The sequence below is a fragment of the Delphinus delphis genome, chromosome 18 (genome assembly GCF_949987515.2).
Source record: "Delphinus delphis chromosome 18, mDelDel1.2, whole genome shotgun sequence".
In the NCBI taxonomy this organism is placed as follows: domain Eukaryota; kingdom Metazoa; phylum Chordata; class Mammalia; order Artiodactyla; family Delphinidae; genus Delphinus; species Delphinus delphis.
In genome coordinates, this window is record NC_082700.1 from 4,915,786 (window position 1) to 4,930,999 (window position 15,214).

At 49.8% G+C, this 15,214-nt stretch overlaps 1 long non-coding RNA gene across 1 annotated transcript; it reads left to right on the forward strand.

The window, feature by feature from the left end:
- Window positions 1-4,711: 4,711 nt before the first annotated feature.
- On the forward strand, window positions 4,712-12,106 carry LOC132413571 (uncharacterized). Its single transcript, XR_009516772.1, has 3 exons — window positions 4,712-4,847; window positions 11,066-11,639; window positions 11,829-12,106. It is a non-coding gene; the product is annotated as an uncharacterized lncRNA (long non-coding RNA).
- The last annotated feature ends 3,108 nt before the right edge of the window (window positions 12,107-15,214 follow it).

The window sequence follows — 15,214 nt, forward strand, 5'->3', positions numbered from 1 at the left end:
AAGGAATGATTTGAGTAACAGACACATGGCTTCGGGCATTGCACACAGAGGCAGTAAAATAGATGCTCGGGTGAGTTGTCAGGGGGCAAAAAGGCAAAAACCCAACTTAGGATATTCTGCCAACTGGAATAAATCCAAAGCAATTGGTTGCTAAGCATTACCCACCACGAAGGGAACCATAACGTATCTTGGTTAAAAAACATACGGAAGATAAACACAAGCTGACTTACTCACTGGGGAAATCATGATTATTTTCCCACACAGGGCCACAGTCAAGGGCTGTGCCTTGCGTGTAAAGCGCTCAGTAAATATTTACTGAGTCCTTGCGTTTTGCGTGTTCCTGATGGTCTAGCGTGGTGGCGGCTGCTCTGCACTCAGACGCCACATGGCTGGTTGACATCCTGTCCTCATATTGTTCTGTCTGAAACCCCAAAGAAGGCCATTGGAGTTTAGAAGGATAGACGTCTTTCTGGGAAGATGTGGATTTGGGAGGCGCAACTCCACCCTTTGAAGGACAATGTCCCGTGCCCCTACAGAGCCTGGGAGGCTGGAGGAAGGCAGGATTGGCCCAGACGTGGTGATTCATGCTTGACAATCGTCAGAGAAACCACTTGCGGACCTGCTGAAAACCTCATTGTGTCCCACTTAAGAGGCTGTGTTCCGGGTTGATGGAGACCTGGTAACACACAGTTCTGTTCAGTCCTCATTCTGCAGTATCCAGAACGGCCTCATCCCAGCTGTGGACCAGGCTTTCGGAGGCGGGGCCAGAGAGGCCGGCTCCCAGGGAGATGAGGACAGTGCACGTTTGCAGTGCTTGCCCATGCTGTCTCTGTGTAGGTGTGACACTGACTTAGTCCGACAGATGGCAGTGCTGAGGCTCAGGTTAAGTAAGTTGCCCGAGGTGACACAGCCAACGATGAGCAGAGGTGGGATATAACACTTGACCACTCTGCCATCTGACCTCTCCCAAACGGGGAGGCTTCAGAGCTGGGTAACTGGGGAAACGGCCATAGGTTTGTGTCTGTTAAGGCCACATCCAGTTCTGGAGTTTCTCCTTTTTGGTGTTCTGCTTCTTCCCAGAGAAGGAAATGATGCAGGTGTCAACTGTAATTTCCAGGGCTCAAGGAGCGTTCTTTGGACAAAGCATAGATACCAGCAGAGGCAGACTGGTGTCACTGGCGGAGAACGTTCAGGTGTGTGACAAGCCAGTAACACAAATGTAAAAGTGACACAGTGTCTCAGTGAGGGTTCATATAGAAGCACAGTTGCTACAGTACAAACGGTGATTTGTATTTGTCTCCTAGAAAATAATCATTAGTCCAGAGGTAGAAAACTCACGTGGCCTGTGGCCCTGGCAGGTGGCACAAAGTGATACGAAAGGGCCAGCTTGATCAAAGTGCACTTGCAGCTCTGGGTCCTGTGGAGAAAGTGGCTTCGCAGGCAGCTGCAACCACCGGGCGGGTTAGACATTCTGCGCACTCAGAGCGACAGTGTCCCTGCCCACGACACCCATCTGCACAGAGAAGGGCTCCAGCGTGGCTGGGAGGCTCGTCAGACAGGGAGAGGGTGCTCCTTACGCTGCCCACTCCTTTTCCTGACATCCAGTATCACTCTGCTCGGGGTTGTCACCCAGGCATTCATTCATTCATTCATCCAGCCCTCACTGTTCATCCCTCATCATTCATTCAGCGTCACAGTCTGTCATGCTGAGCTGAACGCTGGTTATAAAAATGGAGAAAACACAACCCCTGTCTTCAAGTTGCTAGCTGTTCAGGAAGCAGATAGACCTGTTAAACAAGTGCAGTACTGTGGGTTACGCACTTGTTATGTGGGTTACGCATGCTTGGAGATGCCATGCCTCAGAGCTGGGCTGGGGCTTTTCCAGAGAGAAGAGCCTACAGCTGGATCATAAGGATGAATGGGAGTGTCCCCAGGTGGAGGGCAATGAGGCGGGCAGGAAGGGACATCTCTGTCTGTGGAAGCAGTGCAGACAAGAAATCGCAATTGGTTGGCTAATCAAATAATCCTTCTGGCCACCCTAGCTCTCAGTTGCTGATCAATCCTAAATCCGACATTGGTTTATCTTTCTGAAAACCTAGTTTTCACCATGTCACTCCCCTGTGCCAACCCTTTCATGGCTTAGGACGGAAAGCCCAGTGTCCTTTTTTTAAAAGTATAGTTGATCTACAATATTGTGTTAGTTTCAGGTGTAGAGCAAAGTGAATCAGTTATATATGTATTTTTTCAGATTATTTTCCATTATAGTTTATTATAGGATATTGAATATAGTTCCCTGTGTTTTACAGTAAATCCTTGTTGTTTATCTATTTTATGTATAGTAGTTTGTATCTGTTAATCCCATAGTTCTGTTTATCCCTCCCCCGCCCCCGTTTTCCCCTTTGGTAACCATAAGTTTGCTTTCTGTCTGTGAGTCTGTTTCTAAAACCCCAGTGTCTTGATTGGTGCCCAAGGCCCTCCACTGTCTGAGACCCACCCACTGCTGGGCAGATGTCCTGCCCCCTGTGCCCGGCTAGCCTCTCCTTTAACAGGTGCAGGTCTCTGAAATCTCCAGCCCTGGGGGGAAACTCAAAGCCTCAGAGGCCACAGATCCCATGAGAGCGGGAGGTGGCAGAGCAGATGACAGTAGGACACCTGTGACAACAGACTGTTGGCCATTGGCGTTTCCCTGCCAGGTCTCCCAATGGCCGTGCTGGGTAGGGCCTTGCAGGGCTGTCCTGGAGGCTGTTCCAGGATCAGTCCTGCCTCCAGGCCCTGGTCCAGGCTGGGCCCTCTCCTGCCATGTCCTCCTCTCTTGTGCATCTCCTGTCCTTTCCTCAGCACTTAACCTCCCATGAAACTTCCTAAAATACTCCAGGAAACAAAAGCTTGCCTCCTGCCGTACCCAAAACAAATCTGTCCAAAACCGGATTCATCTTCCTTTTCCAAACTAGAGGAGTGCAGCAGCTGATTTAACAGCATCCTCACTTGTACTCATCTGGAAAGCGCCGTTTGTCCTTGATTCACAGGGAGTAAATCTGGCTGTGCAGTCAGTGTCTGGGTTCAAATCTGTGACTTGGGTGACTGACTTAACCTCTCTGAGCCTCGGATTCCTTATCTACGTCAGGGCCAATAACAGGCCTTCCTCTAGGAGTCGGTGACGTTGGCCAGCTGGCACCACGCTGGGCTTGCTAAGGACTCAGGTGATCCCTGCTTGTCCTCCGTCTCCTGAATTATCCCTACGGAGAAGTGCTTTTCTGTCATGGAGTTTGTGCCCGAGCTTCACACCTCGGACAAGCAGGCTCCTATTAGGAATATCATTAGGGCCGATTTCCCTGAACGTCCCATCCTTCCCCTCCTCCCCATGGGGCTGCACTGGCCCAGTGACCGGCTGCTGGGGCGGAGGAGACCTCCAGACACAAGACGATATGAAAGGGGGAAGAGAAAGAGTTCATATTCTGGGAAAACAAAGCAAAGAAATGTGTATGTTGATATTTGAGATGGCCGGCAGCTCCCTTTCCCTCTGGGGAAAGAAAAGCCGGCGGGTTTCCAGGCGGGTTGGGCCAGGCCCCACTTTCGAGGCCACAGCCCCACCTGGTGGCACTGTCACCACATGGTCACCTCTCTTGCTGGAGCCTGACTGTCACTGTCCTCCTACTGACAAGAATCTGCCCATGATTTCACCACCAAACACAGTATCTGATTTACTTCCTCTACAATAAACCGTTGCCACTGGGAAGGTTCTGTTCATTCCTGTCCCAACGAGACTTCCATCTGGGGCAAAACATTCTTTTCTAAAGGGGAAATGCCATTTCGGCAGCATAAATCTGACACACCTCATACTCGCCTGGATTGTAGGGAAGCGCCCATTTCTCTAGGATAAAAGAGTCACCTTCCAGGCTGATACCTGCACAGGTAGCCTGCCTCCCTCTACGCATCTCCTGCTTTCTCCTGTGCCCCCGCTGCTCCCCCTCAGCATCCTGCTGCGGGTCTGGGCACCTGGCAGCCCCTCCTGGGAGCGGTCTTCCCGTTCCTGGCTGGTTCGTCAGGTTCATTCTGAGCTGCTTGGATCCAAATGCCACCTGTCTAAGGGAGGCCTTCACTCTGTGCCCTCAACGATAAAATCGTGATCGTGTGTCCTCTCCCTTATGACACTGGAAGTGTCTTTGTCCCTTATTTATTATCTGTTTCTCTCCCACCTACAACGTGAGCATCCTTCATGTTTCACGTTTGTGTTACTGGTCTTGTTCTCTGTTTTCCTGGCAGCATATAGTGGCTGGCTATAGACACACTCCATAACCGTTTGTTGAATGAACTCATTAATTTATCTTTCAAAACTGGGCTCCTCTGACAGCTCAGCAGCCCTTGCCTGTTCCAGGGCAAGAACTGGGGAACGAGAGGAATGACGGTGATTTTGCAGGAAGCAGTGAGCTAGATCACTGAGTGTGTGGATTGGCCTGTCTCGGAAGAGATCACTGACTTCCTCGTTAACTCACTGAGCAGGTCGCCTGGACCAGTGCGGCTGGGTCTCCCCTGTGCTGGGAAGAGACTCGCATCCCTTTTCAGTAACCTTTCCAAGTGCCTTAGCTGTCACTGGGCCCTCCCTTCTCGTCTCTAACATGGAGGGGTGTGTGTGTGTGTGTGTGTGTGTGTGCGCGCGCGCGCGCGCGTGCACGAGCCGTGACTCTCACGCCCTCTGTGCAGGGTGAGGGGAGGAAGGGTATTTTGTTGTGGACACTCCTGAGGCTATTTTTGCTGCTTCGGAGACTGAAAGTGCCACAAAGAGGGCGGAGGAGCAGCGGGTAAACCCTCGCTGTTGTGCTTGCGCCGCTCTCCCGCAGAGCTCTCAGGTAAGGGATAAGGGGCCATTTAATTTCTGAGCACTGGCGCCTAGTAACCGTGGCTGTCAGCAGGTGTCACTGTCCCACAAGACGTGAAGTGCAGGGACGGACCCATCAATCGGGGTGGGGGGAGGGGAACCGGAAGAGGCTGGTCCTCAAGCAAGGGGTGAGCAGCGATGTCTCTGGGGTCATTCACATGCTGGTTTACGGGGCAAAGTAGCACGTGTCTGGTCTCCTAACCTCCCTTGAGCCAGGGTGAACCTTTTAGTTAGTTCAGTTAGCTTATTTTCTTTTGTGGGGATGTGTTTGTCATTTGTTTTTTTTGCAATGCTGTCTGCTTTCTCTATTGGATGCTGACTTGGGAGCCGTGGGGGGCTGGGACTTTCCTGAGCCCGCCCAGACAAGCTGCATGGTCACCAGCCCTTCTCTGCCTGTCCATCTGTCCTGGAGCTTTGAGGTTAGACTCTCCCCTGCCCCCGTCCTTGCTCTTTGGGAGCATGGACTCCCCTCTGCAGACAAAGGTGACCTTGTCACAATCATCTATGGCGTCTTCCTCCAAGAACTGCTTTCTGCCTCTAATGGAGCCGTTCCTTCCTCGGGGCAGGTTCACTGGAAACTCAGGAAAGCTGATTGGGGAGAGCAAGGCCTTGCTTCTGTCCAGACCCTCAGGTTTTGACAGTTGGTCCTCCGTGTCTAACAATTTCTGAAATATGCACATCACTGACAAGATGCCCCAGGGAGACCTAGGCCTGGGTGCTGGCGCTGCAGACCTGTCCCAGGTACTGTCCCTGGGCGGGGGACGGAGAGCTGGTCTGCCCCACGTGTGTCCCCAACAGCCCCTGTTAAACCATCTGATGACCCCCCGCCCAAGTCAGAGGAGCCCTGAGGTTTCTGGGCCCCCGACTCTTGCCTGGTCCTGGGAGGCCAGATCTCCATTTCCCTGATAAAGTGCACACAGGGTGGGTGGTGATTGCATTTACCGATGTTCTGCCCTGGGGTCAGCAGCACCAGGGTGGCCTCACTGCAGGCATTGGGCCAGGTGTGCCAGGGAGGTGGCCAGGGGGCAGCCCCGGCTCTCCGGCCCTGTCCACTCTGCTGTGTGTGAAGTGGGTGGGAGCAGACCTGAGAAGAACTGCGCTCTACCCCACACTCCCACCGCCAGGAAACAAAGAGATGCAGGGGAGGCATTTCCTAGGAGGCATTCACTACATCCTGGCCCCTTCGAGAGTTCCCGTTTCTAGCTTATAATGCTTCTTGGGGTTAGCTTTCAAATAAAACAAAACAAAAAAGACAATACACTGTGATTGTCTACAACTCCCAAAGGCAGGACAATGAAAGTTTAAGACACCACCGCATCTGCTCTGGAACATAGAATTATCAATATGTAAGAATGGACCAGATTTCTTACGCCTCCTGATAGAGCATATGGTAAATTTGAGCCCGAGGAAAGTGATCATTCCTGCCTTGGTCTCCTTTCAAATGATCTCTCAGGGGCAGAGACGTTGAGAAGGTCCTTGAACGACGGGGCAGTAGAATTAGGGAACTATCTTGTGAACGAACGCCCTTGTGGGACACCCCAGCAGCTGTGTTCCTTGCTCTTGACTGGGTTTTCCCATGGCTTCCTCTCCCGCGCGTTCTAGCCCTGTCCCCGTCCCCGTCCACAGGTCCAGTCATCTGGATTGCTTGAGGGTACCTTGAGGCTCACAGCCAGGACACAGACACCTGCTGGAAGACCTTTACAGAGGGAACACCTGTATTCCTGACTCACTCACGATATATGCCCCTAACCAGAGAAATGAGTTTGGCTTGGTACAAAGAAATGTTTGATGGACAGAGGGGAAGAGGAGGGAGGGAGGGAGGGATGAGAGTTGATTCCCTGCTCACTGTCTTCCAGATTAGAATGCCACACTTGGCAGGGAGGTCCTGTTCATTTTATACTGAATTCTAGAATTTTAAGACTCAGGGGGGCACTTAAATAATCTAGTACAGAAAAGGAAACTGAATTCCTGAGGGAAGAAGGGACATCCAAAGTCACACCGGTTACTTGGAAATTGATCACATAAATGAACCTGTAGATACTTTGTACTGTTAGCAAAAAGTAAAGTTGAAGTTGGGATGTTTTAAACCATTTGGGCCAATAGGGTTAACAGTATGTAGGCAGTATTTCATTTCTAAAAACTAGAGGTTACTAGTTGTAAAATCAAAATGTAACAAGTATTTCAAAGTGTAATGGAAGCGTGAGGTCCGTTCCATTCCATCTTCCAGGGCAGTGGGATTGCTCTTCACCACATGCAATCACATACCCTCAGAGGTCCTTCCTGTGACCAAGGTGCCCATCCCGGCCTCCCCACATGCCCAGGTGGCCCTGCTCAGATGTACACAAGCTCAGTGATGGTTTGATCTTGGAATTTTGTGCTTTCATTGTGTAAAATTGCTTTTGTTTTGTTACTATGCATGAAATTGTTCTTTTGGCAAATACGGGTTAGATGTGGACCCTGTGCCAGGCCTGGGTGGTCTGTGGGTGTGGTCCCTGATCTCAGCCAGGGGTTTTGCCCTCTAGAGCCCACAGCAGGGAATCAGGAAACACAAGAGGGTGGCATTGATGGGAAGCTTGGTCAAGGAGGTGACGCTCAGGTCTCCCAATTCTGAAATTAAGTTGTTGGGCCCCGAACGGAGGCTTGACATTCTCCCCTCTTCACTTTCACCTGAGCTTTCAGCTGGTCCTCCTGCTCTGCAGGGCCACCTGGCTTCTGGTCACTCGACCGCATCAGCTGCTTCTGTGAGATGGAACATTTAGTGAGTGTGTCTCTGTGTCTTTCAGGGTTTGTCCAACATAAATGACAATGATAGCAGGCTGCAGTGTGCAGAGTGCAGGAAACTGCATTCTTCCTCTCCAGGTCCGTACTGTCAGGATTCCTGACCGGCCCGGAAACAACCTGAAACCTGAAACGGTCGGGGACTCCTGACTTGGGGTGGGAGGCGGCATACCTGGGCGAGAGACACAGCTTTTCTCCTGGCTCCACTTCCAGCTTCAGCGCCTTCTGGTCATGGTTACCCCATCCCCGCTCCTTTGAGCTCGTGCTTTCCATGAAAAGAGAAAAAGAAGTGAAACAGCCGAGTAGCTGAGAGGCTCTCTGCCTCCTTTCTGGAGTTTGTTAACATTTTCAGCATTTCCCGAAGTCTTCATCTTCTTTACCCATGAAGCTGAGAAGTGTTCCCTAGGAACTCTCTTCCTTGTAATGTTTTGCAGGGTAAAGCCACAAGGTGTGTTAAACCTGTGCTGTTTCTGGCTAATTGACGGCACTTTGTAAACTGTTTAGGGCAACTGCCAGTGGGTTTGGGCTCAGCTGGACCAAACTGGGGTGCTTTCAGTCAGAGCAGGTGGCTGACACCTTCTCGGGGTTTCCTCAGACCCCCTTCTGGTCTCCAGGTCTCAGCTTCCCTCCTTCCCTGCTCCCCATCCCGTGGCCCTGATTTACTTCAATGTTTTGAGCTAATCAAGAAGTATAGAAATAGCAAAGTTATTGAGAGGAAAAAGTCTAAATTGCCACCTCCGTGTAACACCACCAGTCTCTCAGTTCTCAAAGGGAATCTGCTTCTGTGAAGAGCCAGAGATGTTTGCTCTCCCAGGGTGAAGGCGTTCAAAGCAGAAATAGTTAAAATGATTACTGTGGGTAGTTAATGTGGGCAGATTTCACCACACCGTCCTGAGCGTTCTTTCACTTAGAAGGCTGAGATACCTGAAACAGCAGGGTTTGTTTTTGAAAATGAAATACTAAGTATAATAACAAAAATATAAAAAGTTATATTTTTGTTTTGTTTTTTCAACTTTAACATGAGTATTAAAACGTGTACTTCTTTTAAAGTTCTGAGTTGTTCCATTAATGTGTTTTAAATTGACTAGTTTTAAATTCACTTTTTGTTTCTATACAAGTTGCTTTCATTAAAAATTAACTTTCTTCCTGTTGGCCCTCAGTGAAGCCCTTCTCTCAACATGGGTGGCCCCTCATGTCAGTCTGTATAGGACCCACTCACCAGCAAGTGGCTTTGTTCTATTTTTTTAAATTTATTTTATTGAAGTATAGTTGATTTACAATGTGTTCATTTCTGCTGTACAGCAAAGTTATTCAGTTATACATATATACATGTATACATATATACGTTCTTTTTCCTATTCTTTTCCATTACGGTTTATCATGGGATGTTGAATGTGGTTCCCTGTGCTATACAGTCGGACCTTGTTGTTTATCCATCCTGTATACACTGGTTTGCATCTGCTAATCCCAAACTCCCACTCCTTCCCTCCCCTCCCCTCCTCCCACTTGGCAACCACAAGTCTGTTCTCTATGTCTGTGAGTCTGTTTCTGTTTCGTAAATAAGTTCATTTGTGTCATGTTTTAGATTCCACATATAAGTGATACCATATAGTATTTGTCTGACTTACTTTGCTTAGTATGATAATCTCTAGGTCCATCCATGTTTCTGCAAATGGCATTATTTCATTCTTTTTATGGCTGAGTAATATTCCATTGTATATATGTACCACGTCTTCTCTATCCATTTCTCTGTTGATGGGCGTTTAGGCTGTTTTCCATGTCTTGGCTATTGTAAATAGTGCTGCTGTGAACATAGGACTGCATGTGTCTTTTTTAATTATAGTTTTGTCCAGATCTACGCCCAGGAGTGGGATTGCAGGATCCTATGGCAACTCTATTCTTAGTTTTTTGTTTGTTTGTTTTTTTGCGGTACGCGGGCCTCTCACAGTTGTGGCCCCTCCCATTGCGGAGCGCAGGCTCAGCTGCCATGGCTCACGGGCCCAGCCGCTCCGCGGCATGTGGGATCCTCCCGGACCGGGGCACAAACCCGTGTCCCCTGCATCGGCAGGCGGACTCTCAACCACTGTGCCACCAGGGAAGCCCTATTCTTAGTTTTCTGAGGAAATTCCATACTGTTCTCCATAGTGGCTGTACCAATCTACATTCCAAATGGCTTTGTTCTAAATATGGGCTTTAACAAACACACTACAGAAATTACATACACTCTCGTTGAGTGGAACTCTGGAGGCAACTGAGAAAATATCCAGCCCAAGTTAAAAATGATCTTTGACTCGACTGGAAAACATTAATATGGTTCATGTTAATCGCAGATATCTCTGGTAGCACGTTTCTTCCCAGTCTTTCTCATTCTGCAGGATCCTTGTAATTTTAACTCCACCTTGGCACACCTGGAGAAGGGGGTGTCTCAGAATCCAGTGCGACAACTGGAATATGAGATGAGACTCCTGGTGGAGAGGAGGCGTTTGCGCAGGACACCTCAGGGAGAGGAGGGCAGCAGTGACCATCCGATCCCAATAGCCCCGAGAGGAGCCCCAGGTAGACCCCGGGGGAGGGACAACATGGGCAGAGTGACCTGCAGACAGGAGCAGCCTCGGCGAGCCTCCCTCGGTGACACTGTGGCCGATGACTCTTGAATTAATGGACCAGGCAGGCTGTGCCCTGGCGTCTTGACACGTCTCGGGACGCATGGCTCTCTTCTTGCCTGCGTGTGTCCTTTTTGTTCTTCAACATTTATTGTTTATTTGGCTGTGCAGGTCTTACTTGCAGCATGCAGGATCTTGGTTGTCGTGCGCGGGATCTTTTTAGTTGCAGCATGTGGGATCTTTAGTTGCAGCATGCAAACTCTTAGTTGCGGCATGTGGGATCTAGTTCCCCGACCAGGGGTCAGGGCCCCTGCCCTGAGAGCATGGAGTCTTAGCCACTGGACCACAAGGGAAGTCTCCCATGTGTGTCCTTTGATGGTGGCATGCAAAGCTCTGATGGTGGGCCAGCTTACGGAGCTGCCGAATCAGGACATTATAGAGACCTTGGCTCTGATGGCCTCCACGTTTAGAATCTGAGTTCTTAAATGGGTAAGGCCCAGAGAACATACTTCTTCTGAAATAAGAAATTTATGGTGAAATCCTCAGTTCACAGTGACTATAATAGAGATGACTTTGCTCCAGGTTATACCCCAGCGGGCTGGGGTATAAATCCGTGTTTTCCGGCCATAATGGTCGGGCTCACTACTGGCCACCTCTCGTGTGTGTGTCCCCTACAGCTAACCTTGTGTAACTTTTCTCAGGAGCTTGGATCTAACAGTTTTGGAAGGCAGCGCCGTGGGGAGAGAGGTTTCAGAGTGCGTGGTTTGCTTCTTCGAGTATTTGTTTGTGACGCCTCCTCTCTCTCCAGCGCTGCTACAGGACCACCAGTTCACGCAGACTGGCAAGCAAACGGCAGGGCCACAGTGTTCAAGCTCGGAATCCGCTGGATCAGTGCCAGCGGAGGCAAAGATCTCACACGTCGGTGCCAACCCCTCCGGGGCTTTCATCTCTGTTCCAAGGAATTTGACATTTTCAAAAATCCGAAATCAATTGGAACGGAGCCGGCTTTGTCCAGCAGGTTATTAATGGCCCTGGAGCCGACTGATCATATTTGCACAACCTTTCAATAAACAGCTTCAACAACAACTAGGGTGGAAAAGAAAGCACACACCCCATCCAATCGGGACAAACTCGAAGTATTGATTACACCACCTCCTTCCCCAGCCCCCCTCTTTCAAAACAAATTTCGAGTCTTACATCAGGGCAGTTGATCATTGCCAAACTCCCATGTCACCAGGTCCCGACCGTGTTTTGCTGGCATAGTGCGTTGCCTCCTTTAACAGAACTAACTTCCAAGATTTCCTGAGGCCAGGGCTATAAACCGCTGAATCCTGGGGAAGGCGGACATGAAAGGAACATCTGGGTGGGCCCAGGAACTCCAGGTAGCTCTTCCTGACTGATCACTTCTCGGCTCGTTGGACAGATGCTGCCATAGCCCGCAGTCGGAGGGTCTGGTCCTCCCAGAGCCTGTAAACAGAAGGCACTCCTGCCGGGAAGGCGATGAGCGGGCCCGCAGAACCTCTCCACCCGGGGGGGGCTTCAAAGTCTTTATTAGGCTTCTTTCTGTTTAGACCCTGTCCTGTTGGTGAGAAAAGGAAGGACAGCCATGGGAGAGATTTCCGAGAGCCCGGTCTTCTGGTCTACACCCCCGTCCGTGCTGCCCTGCTGACCTGACAGCCTTCTTGGTCCTCACCCATGGTGGCAGCGACAATGACAGCCTGGTGACAGGCAGACATGGATTTTCTCCTATCTCTTAATTGTTCCAAAATGTGCTGTGTCAGTACAAGTTAATTGCTTAACTGTGCAACACCCTTCCACTCCTTCAGTTTCGTCGGCTTTAATGATTCATTAAACCTGTTTTGCTTATTCTTTTTCGCTTTCAGGTGTTTTTAGCTCCTATCTGACTACACTGTCACCCTGTTTGGGAGTGAGGATAATCTCTAAGGTCTTTGTGACACCTTCCAAATAATGACTATAGATACGGTCAAGGGGCAAGTGTATGGATGCTGTAGACAGATGGATATGAGTTCGTTTATTCATTCAACAGATGCTAAACACTTTTAGGCCCTGTGCTGCCTAAAGGTTAGCTGTGCCATGCACCCTGATTCAGCCGGGGGGTGAGTTTGGGCCAGTTCTTTAGGACCCTGAGCCACAGCTGCCTCAACTGTAACCATGCAGATATGATGTCTCTGGGTTTCCGTGAGGATTCAAGGGGATAATGGGCAGGGCTGGCGTTGGCAGGACTCAATAATTTTTTGTTTCCTTTTTTCCTTTGGGCCAAACACAAGGGAGGCAGTTTTGGTGGATAATTTGATCCACGAAACCTCAATTTGTTAGTCAAATGAACCCGTGGAGACATGGCCACTCTTCTATACTTATCACTGTGTAAAAAGCAAGGCCTCTGACCCCACTCCATATCTTTAAAAAGTTGACTTTACCTGGGCAAACACTAGGTATCAAAGAAACAAATAAAAGCAACACAAAAGTTCAGTTATTCCAGGTGGGAGTTAATTAGACTTACCCAGTCATCAAATGGCATCTGGACTGTCAAGTTTTAGGATAACGCAGTCTTGATGAGGGACCAGGAGGCCTGGTTCTGACCCCAGCCAGGGCCACTGCTTACCTAACAAAAGCATGTGACTTTGGACTTAACCTCTCTGTCTTGGGCCAAACTTCCCCTTATCTGACCAAGGAGGGGCTAGGTACTGGGTGGTCTGGGAGCCCTTCTCCTTTCTCCCTTGTCTTTCTCTCCTGGCTTCCTTCCCTCATCCCTGGGGCCCCTCCAATGCTGGGCCTGTGCTGAACAGGCATCAGAGGACTGCCCTACCCTGCTGGAGCCCTCGGGGCTGTGGGAAGACAGGGTCTTTTTTCTACTCTGGTTGTAACAAGTGACATGCCCAGACGACATTGATGTTCTGTGAGCTCAAGCTAGAAATGGTTGTTGGTATTCTTCTTATTGTTGGCATTCTTCTTATTGCTTTCCGCACAATTCTAGAGGTGGATGAGGAGGAGAGATGTAGCTCGCCAGAAAGGTGATGAATCATCCCAGACGCAGTCCCGAAGCTCGGGTTCTCAGAACTCACCAGGCGGATGCTGTTGCCAGGAGAGGGAATCAGCACCACCTACAGACATATGGTCTGGCTTACCTGGTTATCTTTTTTTTTTTTTTAACATCTTTATTGGAGTATAATTGCTTTACAACGGTGTGTTAGCTTCTGCTGTGTAACAAAGTGAATCAGCTATACATATACACACATCCCCATATCCCCTCCCTCTTGCGTCTCCCTCCCACCCTCCCTATCCCACCCCTCTAGGCGGTCACAAAGCACCGAGCTGATCTCCCACTAGCCATGCAGCTGCTTCCCACTAGCTGTCTATTTTACATTTGGTAGTGTATATATGTCCATGCCACTCTCTCACTTCGACCCAGCTTACCCTTCCCCCTCCCCATGTCCTCAAGTCCATTCTCTACATCTGCGTCTTTATTCCTGTCCTGCCCCTAGGTTCTTCAGAACCTTTTTTTTAGATTCCATATATATGTGTTAGCATATGGTATTTGTTTTTCTCTTTCTGACTTACTTCACTCTGTATGACAGACTCTGTGTCCATCCACCTCACTACAAACAGCTCCGTTTCGTTTCTTTTTATGGCTTACCTGGTTATCTTGTCATCTGCTTTCTGGTACTAAATGATGTTTTATAGATTTTGTCTCAGGTAACTTCTTAATCTTACACCATAAGACGCGACATCACTCAATGCCCTGAGTTTAGATTTAGACAATAGCCTTCCTTCCTCTTTTTTTTCTTTATTTTTATTGTGGTAAAAAACCACGTAACATAAAGTTTACCATTTGAACCGCTTTTAAGTATCCAGCTCAGTGGCGCTACCACATTCACTTTGTTGTGCAACCATCACCACCGTCCATCTCCAGAACTTCTCCATCTTCCCCAACTGAAAAATCTGTCCCCTCTCCCTAGCCCCGGGCATCCACCATTCTACTCTCTACGGATGTGACTGCTCCAGGTACAACCTTATTCTCTCCACCGTGGGTGGGAAGGAGGGTGCAGGTTCACCCTGGACAAAGCTCTTCCCGGGGAAGAGCTCAAGAATCTCAGTACATGAGGTTGTGGGCACCTGCGTTGTCCTGCCAGCATAATCCTGAAGACAGCCTCAGGGGCTGCAGTCTGTGTTGCCATGGCGATTCTGCCCCGCGCTCGCCCCAGCGGTCCACAGAAGGAAAGGATTAGGGGTCACTTTGGAGCCAGTCAGTCCTCTCCTTGGTCACTGGCCTTTCGAGGGGCCCCTGCAAATCCTCAGACTCACCACACCCTCGCTGAGCCTTGAAGGTGACCTTCTCTCTGCCGCGTACTCCCTGTGCCTGGCGGATGCCACCTGGGTCAGGTGCCTCTTGCTCCTGAGAGCCTTTTCCTGCATCAGGGACCCATCCTATGATCTCTCACGCCACCCCAGCCTTATGACTATGGAATTCCTTCCTGTAATTAATTGTCCCTTTGCTGGTCGCTCTCCCTCACTCCTGTATCGCCTGAGCCTGGCAATAGCAGAGGTGGAGGTCTGAGACATGCAAACAACTAAGGAAGGACATGCTCTCAGGGAAATGATCCACAAGGAGTGAGGGGCGTCAGGCCGGGGGAGACACTGAGCCAACATGTAGCCTCATCCTGCTCCCCGGAGAGTTCTGGAACATGAACAGCACCTCAGAGCTGTCCCACGTGGGATAAGGGGGGCAGGCTTTTGTATCTACACCAGTCAGTAGGCGTAACCTTCCAGACATTTTCAGGGATGTGGTGTCCTGAGGAGGGCAGCTCTCTGGAGGAAGTGCAGCTGTGTTAGCAGCCAACACCCTCACCTGGGGCACGTGGGGCCCTACAACGCTGTGTATTTGTTGAATGAAAACTTGTTGGAATTAACGAGGAATTTGCCATCTAGCGAACATTCA